This window comes from Bos mutus, chromosome 7, assembly GCF_027580195.1.
Source record: "Bos mutus isolate GX-2022 chromosome 7, NWIPB_WYAK_1.1, whole genome shotgun sequence".
In the NCBI taxonomy this organism is placed as follows: Eukaryota; Metazoa; Chordata; class Mammalia; order Artiodactyla; family Bovidae; genus Bos; species Bos mutus.
Genome location: NC_091623.1, coordinates 78,711,782 through 78,718,135, shown reverse-complemented (window position 1 = coordinate 78,718,135; position 6,354 = coordinate 78,711,782).

The following is a 6,354-nucleotide window of genomic DNA, read 5'->3' as shown; positions in this document are numbered from 1 at the left end:
GTAATTGACATTATCAGACTTTCATTGTAGAATAGGTAGTGTAAAAGTAGATGAGGTGAAGAGTGAGAACTTATTTTCTCAGTCTTTCAGGCTCACTCCCAGAGCTCTTAGTTGGTCTACTCTTAACCATCTCCTGTCCCTCTCGATGTTTCCTGTGTGTATGGCTTAGGTGTCGAGAGATTGTTCACACACTTGACTTCGAGAGGTCTGAGCTGTGGTTCCATCATATGGGTTTGGGAGCTTGTTCATGAAGCCATAAGAGTAAATATGCTGTTCCTCATTGAAATGTTTTATTAAGCACTTACCTCAAAATGGTTTCTTTACTTGAAAAGTAGCTAACGTGGAATGCGCACTTTGTGCCCAAGGATTTGGTTCTAAGCGGTTGACAGGGGTTAACTCACTTCACTCCATGCCCTTGTGGATGCAGGAGATCTGTAGGGAGAGCTCGTTGAGGCTCCGCCTCATTGAGCATTTCCCTCTTGGAGAGGAACTCCATGTCCACACTGACGTGCACAGCCGAGGCCTGGAGCCTGGACCCCCCTCCATGACCGCAGCAGCCATGTCATCTGAAGCCCACTCGCCATACTCTGTGTTCCCTGAATTCCTGACGTAGACAAGTTGGCATCTGCTACTCTATAATTCTCACCCTTGACTGTATGTTAAAGTCACCAAGACAAGGAAAGTGAGCCTGCCTTCTTCTCCAGCTCTGGTATAAAAAGGTGGGGCCTCGGCAAGGGCAGGCTTTTTTGGCTTTGTTTTTTAAATATATATATAATTTTATGTATTTAGTTTTTGGTGGTGCTGAGTCTTCATTGCTGCAGGCTTTTCTCGAGTTACAGAGAGTGGGGCTGCTCTCTCGATGCAGTGCTCAGGATTCTCGTTGAGGTGGCTGCTCATATGGAACGCGGGCTTCAGCAGTTGCAGCTCCTGGGCACTAGAGCACAGGTAAGTAGTTGTGGCACCTGGGCGCAGCCACTCTGTGGCATGTGGGATCCTCCTGGACTAGGGATTGAACCCATGTCTCCTGCATTGGTAGGTGGATTCTTTGCCACCGAGCCACCAGGGAAGCCCAAGGGCAGTTTTAAAAGTACTCCCTCCCTCGCCCAGGTAATTCTGATGAGAATCCAGGCTTGAGAACCAGCAGGTGTCAGGTCACTGATTGGAAGGCAGAGCGTAAAGTGATGGTGTTGGTCTTTGCTTGACTGTCAGGGTCTTGTTTATATTCCTCTCAAAATTCACACCCAGGGGTGCTTTCTCAGAAAATTAGATGGTTAGATGTATGTTCTTAATATGTCTTTTCATACCTGTGGGGTCATGATGCTGTAATCTATGTTTTTGCCAAGTGTGTTTAAAAATTGAGTTATTTGATCATCTGAAAGTTATATCTAAATGCATATCCCTGGACTTGCTGTGCAGTGTGAGAAAAAACATTTCAAAATGTTTCATACCTCTTCATTCTCTGCCCTAAACCTGTGCCCTCCCCTCAGATGTGACCACTGCTGGTTCTGACTTTTTATGTGTTTCTAAAAAATTTTACCATGGAAGTGTGTATCCCTCAGTACATAGTACTATTTTGCATTTAAAAAATTACAAATGGTACACAGATGTATTCCTCAGTGTCTGTTTATTTTTGGCCTCACCACTTGGTTTGCAGGATCCTCATTCTCTGACCAGGGGTTGAACCCTGGCCTGTGGCAGTGAAAGCTTGGAGTCCTGACCCCTGGACCACCAGGGAATTCCCTTTCTCAGTGTTTAAAAGTCAGCGTTGTTTGTGAGCCTTTGGACTACATGTAGCTCAAGATGTGGCCTGAGCAGACTCCAGTTCCATTCTGCACTGCTGGACATTTAGGCGGTTTCCAGGATTTGCCCTTAGAGCTCTGCTCTGCACAATTCGTGAGCAGTCTTCATGCACAAGTGTACAGGAGCTACTGTTGTAACCCCCATGAGTTTCAGTTTTATTACAGGTCAGGATGCTCTCCAAAATGGGTCTCATCCATTCCACACCCATCTTGGCTGCCAGCCCACTGCCGCTTCTCAGCACTTGATGATGTTAAGAGTGCTTAATTTTTGGTAGTCTGATGAATATACAAAAGTCTTCATTTGTTTTTCTTTTCTCGTCAGTAGAGGATCTTTGTATCCTCAAAGAGGCATTAAGAAATTGGGGTGCCCTTTGGTTGGGGCCCAGACTTTGGAGAAGGTGGGACCTGGCAGATACTTGGACTCCCAGCAGGGAGGGAGCGCAGTGTAACAGTTGCTTCTGCTGACGAATGGGGCAAGGTCTGTGCTGCTGTGAGTGCTGAACGGGCGGGAGCCTCTGGCTACTGCTGCTTCCCTTGGAAAAAAGGAGAGCAGTCCCATCTGTCTGTTCTCCTAGTCTCCATCCAGGACTTCCCAACAGCAGAACCCAGCAGGAGGCTGGCTGGCTAAGGAGCATGGCAAGCATAGTTTACAGAGTTCCAGACACAGCACCACACAACAGTATAAAAATGTGGGCTTGTGGCTTAGAGACAACGACTAACCCGCAGACAGCAGGCTGCTGGGCACGCGGCTGCCTGGGGGGTGGCACACCAGGGTCCCTGGGCCCGCCACTGCTGCAGAGGGCATTCACAAGGAGAGAAGTCAAACTTGCATGCATGTGTAGTTTCCTTTTACTCATGGTTGAAGTTAATTCCAACTCAAGCAAGGGTGATCAGAAGGAGAATCTAATATGTACAAGGAGGAATGACGTTAAATGGCTAAGTTGGTAAATTTAGTAGAAACTTCACTTGTCATTGAGAATGTGGGAGGGAGTGGATCTCGTGGAGAGGGGATGTTAGGAGGGGAGTGGGCAAACCCTGCTCTGCCTTGCTTGAAGCCTTGTGGAGGAAACAGGGATTCATAATAAACTGGGTGGCTTGAGGCAGACGCTCCCAGTCTCAGCTGATGCACTCAGACACCACTGCTTGGCTGAGCACTCCAGAAATCTCAGTGCCTGAACTGGGGTCCCCTCAGTATCCTGTGGTACTAATCTTAAGTAATCAGCATTAAACCGCCATTCTGAGGGAGGGGCAGAACAGGAAACCAACAGAAATTGTTTGGGATTTTGGTTATAAATGGCTGTTTTAAAAATATGCACTGACTTGCCTTCCTGGTCTCTTTGCTCTCCAATTCTTGTGTTCCAGGTCCTTTTGCATTTTGTGTTGTGTTTTGTGGCATATGCCTATTAGATACTCTCTTAGAGATGGTTCAGGGGGAGTTATCATTCTGAATTCTTCTCTGTCTGAAAACAGGTTTATTTTGATTTTATACTTGTGTTTAGTGAGGTCAACTGTAAGTCTGATGTCATCTTCTGATTCTTGCTCCTCTCTGATTCTTCTTTCCAGAAGTTTTTAGGAGTAGTTATATTTGATGGTTTGAAACATGGCCAGGATGTTTCTGGGTCTGAATCTTTTTTCTTTCCTTCTCCTCCTTGGCACTAGGCATCTCCTTTCAATTTGACATTTGTGTCTTTATTTAGCTCTGGGAAGTTTTCTTCTGTTACTGTCGTATATCATTCAGTCTTCTGACGACCTGCTGTGTTCGTTTTACAGCACTGCCCAAAGTTCTCTCATGTGCCTCCACTCAGGAGGTAGGGTCTGCCCTGTCTGTCCCCTCCTTGAGTCTGCTGGGTTTCTGTTTGCTTCCGTTAGTGGAATGTGGCAGAGGTGAGGTGCTGTGACTTCTGAGGCCGGCCTTAAAGCCCAGGCAGCTTCACCCGCTTGCCTGGGACACTGGCCCTGGGAACCCCGAGCCACCATGGAAGCAGGCCTCCAGTCCCAGCTGGTCCCGTCCCTCACCCTCCGGGTGCTGACATGTGAGGGAAAAAGCCATCCGGGCTCCTGCATCAGCTGTCAGGTCCTTCAGCAGAAGCCCCAGATGTCGTGGACTGGATGTGGAGCAATTCATTTGCTCCTTCCACATCCCTGAACCACAGAGTCCTAAAGGGATTTCTGGGACTTACCCGGTGGTCCAGGGTGGTCCGGGGGTTAGGACTCTGTGCTTCTACTGCAGAGGGCATGGGTTCAATCCTTTGTAGGGGAGTTAAGATCCTGTGCATGCCCGTGGTACAGCCAAAAGAAAAAGAAATATTCTGAATGTCCATCGGTAAGTGAACGAATAAACAAATTGTTAACAGCAACAAAAAGAGATTGCTGTTTTCCATCACCAAGTTTCAGGGTGGCTTTTTATGCAGCAGTGGATAATTGGACCATGCACACACCCCCACCACTGCTCCTCACCATCTCCTGGTTCTCTCCTGAGCTCCAGTTGAGAGGAAGTGCCTTGGCCTTGATCACCCTGCTGTCCTGGGCTCTTGGTCATCCAGTTGTTGGAAGACAGTCATTTCCCCCAGCAGATGTGAGCCTCTTGCCAATGCCTTGAGTTGACTCTGCTGACCAGATGGGCGATGTTTGGACTGACATGTGCCAACCCTTAGGGACATCACTCTCGGCCTCCTCCCACTTCTGGTGGTGGGGAAGGGCAGTCCCTGCACCTACAGGGCCACAGGGTGGCTGTCGGGTTAAGTGGCTGCTGACCTCCTCCACCTGCGTTAACATACTGTAGGCATGCTTGCAGCTAATAAAGGAGAAGTCCATCAGAGCACTGGGTGCCAAAGCCCAGGTCTTTGAGGACCGTAAGTGTTCCCCTTTCCCGTCTTGGGAGGGCTGGGTGCAGACATCCAAGTATCAGCATAAGGTAGACCATGGCTCTCAGAGTGGGGTCTGGGGGGCACCAGGCCAACTGACCCAAACTGCTGGGGGGCAGAGCCTGGGAATATGCATTTTTTTTAAGAAGAGGAGGTCTGTGCACAGCATAGACACTGAGTCAGCTGTCCATGTTAGCATTCTCTGGTGGCTTCCACAAACTCACTACAAAGCATTCTGAAAACCTATGATAACAGTAAAACAGTCCAGTAGAAATATTGCTTTATCTAGGATGAAACTGGAGAAATTTCAGTGTTCATCATCTTGGACCCAAAATCCATTTGGTAACAGTACTCCCTACTCTCCCCAAGAAAGCAGACAAGCACAGCATTGTAACTCAAGAGCCCAAGCATCAATCTCCTTAACCAATCTCCATTTAAGGGTGAGTGCAAGGAACAGGGTCAGGACAAGCCCCAGAAAGCACTCCTTGGCAGCTCATTCCTGCTAACACTCCAGTCAAATATTACCTAGTAAGGTAATTCTCAAACTTAGGATGGAATCGTTAGAATTTTACTCTCATATTCTCTCTCTTGGAGACCCAGTGTCAGAGTTCCCTCAGTTTCCAAGAACATGGTCTCCCTTGAAGGGAACTTCATTTGAGGGAGAGCCTCCACTTTTTCCTGTGCTAGTGTTTGAAGTCCCAGATTCGTGGGCTGGAGCGACATTTTGTGGCAGCTCTGCAGCCTTGAGCATTCTGATTCAGAATTTTGATAAGGAGACTCTAAAATCTACTTACAGAAATATAAACCTGGAATGCAAAAACAAATGCTTTTAGGATGCAGCCTAATTCTTAACATTGCTTGAATTGCTTATGTTTCTATTCATCCATGCACATCATCTGAGAACAAAGTTAATGTCACGTAGAGTGTGCACAGCAATACAAGTTCCTGTAAATAGGCCAACTCGCCATTTAAGTAAGAAGGTGTCATCTCCCTGACAGACTCTAGAGAATCACACCCCAGAAACATTTGTGACTGAGAAAGGAGACCCCCTCAAAGCAGAAACTTTATCAATCACATCAGGAACTGAAGTTTTTGCCAAGGAGAAAAAAGACTTTGCTAAAAACAATTACATGGGTTCATTGAAATAACTTACAGGTAGTATCAATTCTGTTGTGTGTTTATTTTAAAACACACCAAATAGGGACTTCCTTGGTGGTCCAGCTAAAGCTGAAACTCCAGTACTTTGGCCACCTCATGCCAAGAGTTGACTCATTGGAAAAGACTCTGATGCTGGGAGGGATTGGGGGCAGGAGGAGAAGGGGACGACAGAGGATGAGATGGCCGGATGGCATCACTGACTCGATGGACGTGAGTCTGGGTGAACTCTGGGAGTTGATGATGGACAGGGAGGCCTGGCGTGCTGCGATTCATGGGGTCTAAAAGAGTCGGACACGACTGAGCGACTGAACTGACTGACTGAACTTGGTGGTCCAGTGAAGACTTTGCCTTTCAGTGCAGGGGATACAGATTCATTCCCTGGTTGTGGAGCGAAGATCCCACATGCCTCTCAGCCCAAAAACCCAAAACATAAAACAGAAGCAATTATTGTAACAAATTCAATAAAGACTAAAAATGGTCTATATCAAAAAGAAAAATAAAACCCACATCTAATAATACATGAAATGATTGAA